Source organism: Cynocephalus volans, chromosome 16 (genome assembly GCF_027409185.1).
Source record: "Cynocephalus volans isolate mCynVol1 chromosome 16, mCynVol1.pri, whole genome shotgun sequence".
Taxonomy (NCBI): Eukaryota; Metazoa; Chordata; class Mammalia; order Dermoptera; family Cynocephalidae; genus Cynocephalus; species Cynocephalus volans.
In genome coordinates, this window is record NC_084475.1 from 684,101 (window position 1) to 693,645 (window position 9,545).

Consider the following 9,545-nt stretch of genomic DNA (forward strand, 5'->3'; position numbering starts at 1 on the left):
CAGAGAGAGGACAGACGGGACCTCCCCAGTTGATGAAAGAAAAGATGGGAACGAGGGACGTGTCGAGCCTGGCGACGGCGACGGCAGCAGGTCGGAGCCCCCCCACCCGCCCCAGGTCCTAGGTGGGAGCGCAGCGCCGGGCGTGACCTCGGCAGCAGCTTCCCTCTCCCGGCGCACGCAAAGAGCGGGCCGAAGCGCCGACCACGCCAAGCGGCAGCGCCCCGCGGGCCTGGTCCCCGCTCGCCGGGTGGGCGGGCAACAGGGGGGAGGCCTCCGCAGCTATCAGCCCCTCAACACTCCGCAACCCGTCCCCGCCATCTCTCATCTTGGGTCACCAACGTTCTTGTCCCCGGAGGGGTGCACCGCGCCCGGAGGCACTGCAATACCAGGCCGATGCGTGGACTGGACGGAGCAAGCTCCCGTTCCACGTCCCTGCTCCAAAAATCCATTTAATATATTGTCCTCGGATAGAGGACGTATCAGATATTAAACTGATAAGAACAGATACTACACTTGATCTTAGCCAAAAGGCCGAGAAGCGATGCCCGCCCCGCCGCCCCTCGCCACCTGCCGCCTCTCCCTTACCCATCTTTAGCTCACGGTGACCAACCACACCGTCGCCGTCTGCCTCCTTCGCTTTGTCACAGGCCTGTGCAAAACGCTGCGCCCCTCCGCGCATATCTGATGCTCTGCCTTGGAAAAGACACCTTTTACATCCCTTTCTCCTACGGCGGTTCCGCGGCTGAAGCCCCGTTCTCATTTCCATGCCCCGCCCATTCTGCCTCTGGGAGGCGTGGCCACTGCCACGGACTCCACCCTCAGGACCGCCTTGACGCGCTGCCGCGGAAGCTGGGTGCCGGGGCCCGGCTCCTGGTCTGTACCGACCTGCCTTAAAGACTGAGCGAAGGGGATCTGAGCTGCGGGCCGGGAGGGAGACTGTCGGCGCAGAGTGGCCCGACCTCTGCTGAAGAAAGCGGGCGGTGGGGGTGCGGGGCGAGGGGGAGGAGGGGTTACCCTGCTGAGTTAGGGGAGGGAACAGGACTTCCCTGACCGAAGGAGGAGCCCAGCGCCGAGAGTCAGGATCGCGGGTCCGGCCCCCCCCCCCGCCCCCGCCCCCGCCCCCGCCAAGGGCGGCAGAGAGGGGTCGCCGCCCTGATCTGCCCAACTCGCGCTCCGTCAGCGGGGGAGTTTGGGAAACTCCTTAGACCTCCCCAGTCTCGGTTTCCCCAGCTGAGAAGGGGATACCTGGATACCTTAGTGCCTGCCTCCTGGAGTTTAGGGAGCCCCACAGGAGCTCACCGGGCGACCGTGGCTTAGTCGTCTGGAATGTGGGTCTTAGCGTCCCACGAGGTTCCCGTGAAGGGGTCGTGCTTGTGAAACCGTAAGGCAGTCCGACCTTGGCCTCATCGGTCACAGTAACCCTAAAGACACCCAGCCTGGACAAGCTGTGTTGCCTGCCGACTGACGACAGGTAACATCGATCGTCTGCGCCAGGTGCTGTCCTGAGGCCTTTTCTTCGCTGCAGACCCACGGAGCTGACGTCAGGTGTGTGTGGAGACGCCTTAAGCGCCTCGCCCAAGACCACACAGCTAGTGAGTGAGTGGGAGAGGCAGGACTGGAACCTCGCCCTGGGCTGGCCGGCCGGCTGGCTGGGTGGCTGGCGCCAGCGTCCGCAGCCTTCACCGCCGCTAAACTCGCCTGTGGAGCGAGGAGAGAGCACGGAGCCCGGGAAAGTCCTCGCCTAGAGTGAAAGACTTGGTTCTGGTGTGTCGGGCCGGCCGTGAGACAACGTGCGGCTGAGCCCGTGAGACGCAGGGCTGTCTGCAGGGAGGCAGGAACGCAGCAGGCCGTCTAAGTGCATCGGTCGAGGGCACAGACGCACAAAGAGCCCACCCTCTGTCGACCGCTTACCGGCCTCGTGACTCACCCTGTGAACGCGGGGCTCCTCATTCCAGCCCTCTGGGTTCAATCCGTGATCGGTACATTGGAGACAAGGAGAGAATGAGGAATTATCAGACATTATCCCAGAGATGGTGAGAAACGTCCGGCATGGGGCCTAGCCTTCAGAACACACACAAGGGGAGGAACCTCGGGTGAGTCCCTTCTGCCTCGCTCAGCTCCCCGTCTGTGGAACGGGGACGTCAACAGCCAGGACGTCATCTCCTGTGCTTCACCTCCCCGCGTGCGGCAAGAGGTGAGGCCGGGCGGACCCAACCAGGCCCTCTCTTGAGCCATTCCCTGGACATGCCTCTCCTCGGCCGCCAGAGCTGAGGGCCCCTCAAGTTTTCTTCCCGAAGTCTTGTTTTTCCTCGGCCTCCCTCAGGCACTCCACAAGGTCTCACAGTTTATCCTCCCTCACCCCCACGCTGGATCCTCAGGGCCAGATATATTTTGGATTTCAGACTTTTCCAGATTCTAGAAATATGGACTGTGGACTATGAAACACCCCCACGGGGCCCACAGCCGCACCCTAGAATCAAACGTTAGTACTTCTGCATCCCATTATGTGAATATTTGCAAGAAGCAGGAGAAATGTTCGTTAATGCCCGCTCTCAGTTGAGGTTATATTCTGCTGACGACACGTCATGAGAAGAAATCGTTTTCAGGAACGAGGGATCTCGGCCTAGGCGTGTGGACCCACCGTGACAGTAAACTCTCTCAGGGTAGGGCCTGTCTTGTCTTTGTTCTACCTGTGCACCTGTCACTCGGTCTTAGCACATAGTCGTGATCCAATAAGTGTTTATTGAAGGAATAAACCCTAATTGATAACACTCATTTGGATCTGACCTGGGGGGGAGGGGAGAGATGCTTTGCTCTCAGAGGTACATGTCCCTGCTCTCTTCCCGAGTCAAAAAGGTCACATAAAATTATTACCAACTGTATGGATCATGTATTTAATTTTCTGTATTCCTCTCTCTCTCTCTCTCTCTCTCTCTCTCTCTCCACCCCCCCCCCGCCATCTTACCAAATTTAGTTTTCTTAATCGACACGTAATGATTGTGTACATTCATGGGGTATGTTGTGATATTTGGGTACATGCGTACAACGTGCACCCATCGAATCAGGGTAACGGGCATACCCATCATCTCAAACATTCGTCATTTCTTTGTGTCGGGAACACTTCAAGTCCTCTCTATGAGCTATTTGAAATCACGCGACAAATTGTTGTTCCGTAGTCTCTCTCTCTTATTTTCTGTATTTTATGATGCTGTCGTATGTCGGGGGCCTGCCTGGCTGGCCAAGGGAGAGCCTTCCCTTCCCAAGGCCAGCTCATTTCTGGAGACAGCAGACGACTTGCCTGCAATGGGCCCATCCTATGCAAACCAACCAATCAAATAAATTGCTCGGACTTGCCTACCCTGGCTCTCACCCAATCGTTCCTCCGACCTCCCCTGCCACCCCCACTCCCGTCCCCCACACACGCCCTACCCACGATAAAGGCCCTGAGACATCGTTTCTCCTTTACTTCTTCTGACTCCCGACTGACCCACGTGCCTCCCCACGTGGCCCCGTGTGGTGCGATGGGCCCCCTCCTTTTGGGAACTGTCCACCAAGCCTCTGTCCTTTGACCAAAACTTGAATCAGGCTCCTCTGGGTCCATTCTGAGTAGGCTTGACCTTGGGTTTCCCGCTCTGTCCTCGTAGGATCCAGTTTGAGCAAGAAACCCGCCAAACCAGTTCAGTGAAAATCCTCCCTCCTGGTCTCTTATCACCCTGGCTTGCCTTCCGCAACAATTCTACGGGAGTCGGAGTCCGTCTAGCAGAAATCCCTCTTACCGCCCCCCCCCCCATGTTTCTTTCCTCTTAGTACTTTTTCAACCACTGACACCCCCCCAGCCCCCCCCACCCCCACCCCCACCCCACTTCCTTGGCTGTAACCACTCGTCCTCGTCCTCGTTGGAGTTAGGGTTAGGGTCCAACCTGTTTCCCACACTGCACGATCCCGTTGCAGCGTCCCTATAACCTATCACCGTGGCCCCCGTTGAGTTTTTGTTCAAGTCTACCCGGCCGTCGTTAACAGGTGTCACGAATCGTGTTTTGGCTTTCACGCCGTGGAACATAACGCCGGGAACAGCCGGCTCATCATTTTTGCCCGCGTTCCGTCCGGGTGGATCTTCATGGCTCTTGGCACCGAACTGCCTGCTGGGCTCGTACTTTGTACGTGGACGTTGAAATCAGGAAACATGAGGACAGGCGTACCGTTAGAGAAACCCCGAGAAGCCAGAATCCGTCCCGAGTGCAACGGGAAGGGCCGTGGGGGGGGGAGGGGGGAGTAGAGCCCGAAGCCAGGAGACGCAGAGCCAGCGTTGTCGTTTGGCTTTTAAGGGTGGTAGGAGAAGGGTCTGCAAGCCGAAATCAGCAGCAAGTCCACGTGCTCCCGCCACCCAGGTAGTACAGGCTGAGGCGATGTGGGAGAGAAGAGACACAGACAAGCCCCCGAGGAGAGCAGTAGGGATAGGCAGGTGTGCGCAGCAATAGGAAGAGAGCATGTGGAGAAGAGGCAGAGAGAGGACAGACGGGACCTCCCCAGTTGATGAAAGAAAAGATGGGAACGAGGGACGTGTCGAGCCTGGCGACGGCGACGGCAGCAGGTCGGAGCCCCCCCACCCGCCCCAGGTCCTAGGTGGGAGCGCAGCGCCGGGCGTGACCTCGGCAGCAGCTTCCCTCTCCCGGCGCACGCAAAGAGCGGGCCGAAGCGCCGACCACGCCAAGCGGCAGCGCCCCGCGGGCCTGGTCCCCGCTCGCCGGGTGGGCGGGCAACAGGGGGGAGGCCTCCGCAGCTATCAGCCCCTCAACACTCCGCAACCCGTCCCCGCCATCTCTCATCTTGGGTCACCAACGTTCTTGTCCCCGGAGGGGTGCACCGCGCCCGGAGGCACTGCAATACCAGGCCGATGCGTGGACTGGACGGAGCAAGCTCCCGTTCCACGTCCCTGCTCCAAAAATCCATTTAATATATTGTCCTCGGATAGAGGACGTATCAGATATTAAACTGATAAGAACAGATACTACACTTGATCTTAGCCAAAAGGCCGAGAAGCGATGCCCGCCCCGCCGCCCCTCGCCACCTGCCGCCTCTCCCTTACCCATCTTTAGCTCACGGTGACCAACCACACCGTCGCCGTCTGCCTCCTTCGCTTTGTCACAGGCCTGTGCAAAACGCTGCGCCCCTCCGCGCATATCTGATGCTCTGCCTTGGAAAAGACACCTTTTACATCCCTTTCTCCTACGGCGGTTCCGCGGCTGAAGCCCCGTTCTCATTTCCATGCCCCGCCCATTCTGCCTCTGGGAGGCGTGGCCACTGCCACGGACTCCACCCTCAGGACCGCCTTGACGCGCTGCCGCGGAAGCTGGGTGCCGGGGCCCGGCTCCTGGTCTGTACCGACCTGCCTTAAAGACTGAGCGAAGGGGATCTGAGCTGCGGGCCGGGAGGGAGACTGTCGGCGCAGAGTGGCCCGACCTCTGCTGAAGAAAGCGGGCGGTGGGGGTGCGGGGCGAGGGGGAGGAGGGGTTACCCTGCTGAGTTAGGGGAGGGAACAGGACTTCCCTGACCGAAGGAGGAGCCCAGCGCCGAGAGTCAGGATCGCGGGTCCGGCCCCCCCCCCCCGCCCCCGCCCCCGCCCCCGCCAAGGGCGGCAGAGAGGGGTCGCCGCCCTGATCTGCCCAACTCGCGCTCCGTCAGCGGGGGAGTTTGGGAAACTCCTTAGACCTCCCCAGTCTCGGTTTCCCCAGCTGAGAAGGGGATACCTGGATACCTTAGTGCCTGCCTCCTGGAGTTTAGGGAGCCCCACAGGAGCTCACCGGGCGACCGTGGCTTAGTCGTCTGGAATGTGGGTCTTAGCGTCCCACGAGGTTCCCGTGAAGGGGTCGTGCTTGTGAAACCGTAAGGCAGTCCGACCTTGGCCTCATCGGTCACAGTAACCCTAAAGACACCCAGCCTGGACAAGCTGTGTTGCCTGCCGACTGACGACAGGTAACATCGATCGTCTGCGCCAGGTGCTGTCCTGAGGCCTTTTCTTCGCTGCAGACCCACGGAGCTGACGTCAGGTGTGTGTGGAGACGCCTTAAGCGCCTCGCCCAAGACCACACAGCTAGTGAGTGAGTGGGAGAGGCAGGACTGGAACCTCGCCCTGGGCTGGCCGGCCGGCTGGCTGGGTGGCTGGCGCCAGCGTCCGCAGCCTTCACCGCCGCTAAACTCGCCTGTGGAGCGAGGAGAGAGCACGGAGCCCGGGAAAGTCCTCGCCTAGAGTGAAAGACTTGGTTCTGGTGTGTCGGGCCGGCCGTGAGACAACGTGCGGCTGAGCCCGTGAGACGCAGGGCTGTCTGCAGGGAGGCAGGAACGCAGCAGGCCGTCTAAGTGCATCGGTCGAGGGCACAGACGCACAAAGAGCCCACCCTCTGTCGACCGCTTACCGGCCTCGTGACTCACCCTGTGAACGCGGGGCTCCTCATTCCAGCCCTCTGGGTTCAATCCGTGATCGGTACATTGGAGACAAGGAGAGAATGAGGAATTATCAGACATTATCCCAGAGATGGTGAGAAACGTCCGGCATGGGGCCTAGCCTTCAGAACACACACAAGGGGAGGAACCTCGGGTGAGTCCCTTCTGCCTCGCTCAGCTCCCCGTCTGTGGAACGGGGACGTCAACAGCCAGGACGTCATCTCCTGTGCTTCACCTCCCCGCGTGCGGCAAGAGGTGAGGCCGGGCGGACCCAACCAGGCCCTCTCTTGAGCCATTCCCTGGACATTCCTCTCCTCGGCCGCCAGAGCTGAGGGCCCCTCAAGTTTTCTTCCCGAAGTCTTGTTTTTCCTCGGCCTCCCTCAGGCACTCCACAAGGTCTCACAGTTTATCCTCCCTCACCCCCACGCTGGATCCTCAGGGCCAGATATATTTTGGATTTCAGACTTTTCCAGATTCTAGAAATATGGACTGTGGACTATGAAACACCCCCACGGGGCCCACAGCCGCACCCTAGAATCAAACGTTAGTACTTCTGCATCCCATTATGTGAATATTTGCAAGAAGCAGGAGAAATGTTCGTTAATGCCCGCTCTCAGTTGAGGTTATATTCTGCTGACGACACGTCATGAGAAGAAATCGTTTTCAGGAACGAGGGATCTCGGCCTAGGCGTGTGGACCCACCGTGACAGTAAACTCTCTCAGGGTAGGGCCTGTCTTGTCTTTGTTCTACCTGTGCACCTGTCACTCGGTCTTAGCACATAGTCGTGATCCAATAAGTGTTTATTGAAGGAATAAACCCTAATTGATAACACTCATTTGGATCTGACCTGGGGGGGAGGGGAGAGATGCTTTGCTCTCAGAGGTACATGTCCCTGCTCTCTTCCCGAGTCAAAAAGGTCACATAAAATTATTACCAACTGTATGGATCATGTATTTAATTTTCTGTATTCCTCTCTCTCTCTCTCTCTCTCTCTCTCTCTCTCCACCCCCCCCCCGCCATCTTACCAAATTTAGTTTTCTTAATCGACACGTAATGATTGTGTACATTCATGGGGTATGTTGTGATATTTGGGTACATGCGTACAACGTGCACCCATCGAATCAGGGTAACGGGCATACCCATCATCTCAAACATTCGTCATTTCTTTGTGTCGGGAACACTTCAAGTCCTCTCTATGAGCTATTTGAAATCACGCGACAAATTGTTGTTCCGTAGTCTCTCTCTCTTATTTTCTGTATTTTATGATGCTGTCGTATGTCGGGGGCCTGCCTGGCTGGCCAAGGGAGAGCCTTCCCTTCCCAAGGCCAGCTCATTTCTGGAGACAGCAGACGACTTGCCTGCAATGGGCCCATCCTATGCAAACCAACCAATCAAATAAATTGCTCGGACTTGCCTACCCTGGCTCTCACCCAATCGTTCCTCCGACCTCCCGTGCCACCCCCACTCCCGTCCCCCACACACGCCCTACCCACGATAAAGGCCCTGAGACATCGTTTCTCCTTTACTTCTTCTGACTCCCGACTGACCCACGTGCCTCCCCACGTGGCCCCGTGTGGTGCGATGGGCCCCCTCCTTTTGGGAACTGTCCACCAAGCCTCTGTCCTTTGACCAAAACTTGAATCAGGCTCCTCTGGGTCCATTCTGAGTAGGCTTGACCTTGGGTTTCCCGCTCTGTCCTCGTAGGATCCAGTTTGAGCAAGAAACCCGCCAAACCAGTTCAGTGAAAATCCTCCCTCCTGGTCTCTTATCACCCTGGCTTGCCTTCCGCAACAATTCTACGGAGTCGGAGTCCGTCTAGCAGATATCCCTCTTACCGCCCCCCCCCCCGATGTTTCTTTCCTCTTAGTACTTTTTCAACCACTGACACCCCCCCAGCCCCCCCCACCCCCACCCCCACCCCACTTCCTTGGCTGTAACCACTCGTCCTCGTCCTCGTTGGAGTTAGGGTTAGGGTCCAACCTGTTTCCCACACTGCACGATCCCGTTGCAGCGTCCCTATAACCTATCACCGTGGCCCCCGTTGAGTTTTTGTTCAAGTCTACCCGGCCGTCGTTAACAGGTGTCACGAATCGTGTTTTGGCTTTCACGCCGTGGAACATAACGCCGGGAACAGCCGGCTCATCATTTTTGCCCGCGTTCCGTCCGGGTGGATCTTCATGGCTCTTGGCACCGAACTGCCTGCTGGGCTCGTACTTTGTACGTGGACGTTGAAATCAGGAAACATGAGGACAGGCGTACCGTTAGAGAAACCCCGAGAAGCCAGAATCCGTCCCGAGTGCAACGGGAAGGGCCGTGGGGGGGGAGGGGGGAGTAGAGCCCGAAGCCAGGAGACGCAGAGCCAGCGTTGTCGTTTGGCTTTTAAGGGTGGTAGGAGAAGGGTCTGCAAGCCGAAATCAGCAGCAAGTCCACGTGCTCCCGCCACCCAGGTAGTACAGGCTGAGGCGATGTGGGAGAGAAGAGACACAGACAAGCCCCCGAGGAGAGCAGTAGGGATAGGTAGGTGTGCGCAGCAATAGGAAGAGAGCATGTGGAGAAGAGGCAGAGAGAGGACAGACGGGACCTCCCCAGTTGATGAAAGAAAAGATGGGAACGAGGGACGTGTCGAGCCTGGCGACGGCGACGGCAGCAGGTCGGAGCCCCCCCACCCGCCCCAGGTCCTAGGTGGGAGCGCAGCGCCGGGCGTGACCTCGGCAGCAGCTTCCCTCTCCCGGCGCACGCAAAGAGCGGGCCGAAGCGCCGACCACGCCAAGCGGCAGCGCCCCGCGGGCCTGGTCCCCGCTCGCCGGGTGGGCGGGCAACAGGGGGGAGGCCTCCGCAGCTATCAGCCCCTCAACACTCCGCAACCCGTCCCCGCCATCTCTCATCTTGGGTCACCAACGTTCTTGTCCCCGGAGGGGTGCACCGCGCCCGGAGGCACTGCAATACCAGGCCGATGCGTGGACTGGACGGAGCAAGCTCCCGTTCCACGTCCCTGCTCCAAAAATCCATTTAATATATTGTCCTCGGATAGAGGACGTATCAGATATTAAACTGATAAGAACAGATACTACACTTGATCTTAGCCAAAAGGCCGAGAAGCGAT

At 58.7% G+C, this 9,545-nt stretch overlaps 3 non-coding genes across 3 annotated transcripts; all 3 read right to left on the reverse strand.

The window, feature by feature from the left end:
* Positions 1 to 352: 352 nt before the first annotated feature.
* Positions 353 to 543, reverse strand: LOC134365373 (U2 spliceosomal RNA). The gene has a single exon (XR_010022074.1). It is a non-coding gene; the product is annotated as a U2 spliceosomal RNA (small nuclear RNA).
* A 4,310-nt stretch (positions 544 to 4,853) lies between these two features.
* Positions 4,854 to 5,044, reverse strand: LOC134365374 (U2 spliceosomal RNA). The gene has a single exon (XR_010022075.1). It is a non-coding gene; the product is annotated as a U2 spliceosomal RNA (small nuclear RNA).
* A 4,310-nt stretch (positions 5,045 to 9,354) lies between these two features.
* On the reverse strand, positions 9,355 to 9,545 carry LOC134365375 (U2 spliceosomal RNA). Its single transcript, XR_010022076.1, has one exon. It is a non-coding gene; the product is annotated as a U2 spliceosomal RNA (small nuclear RNA).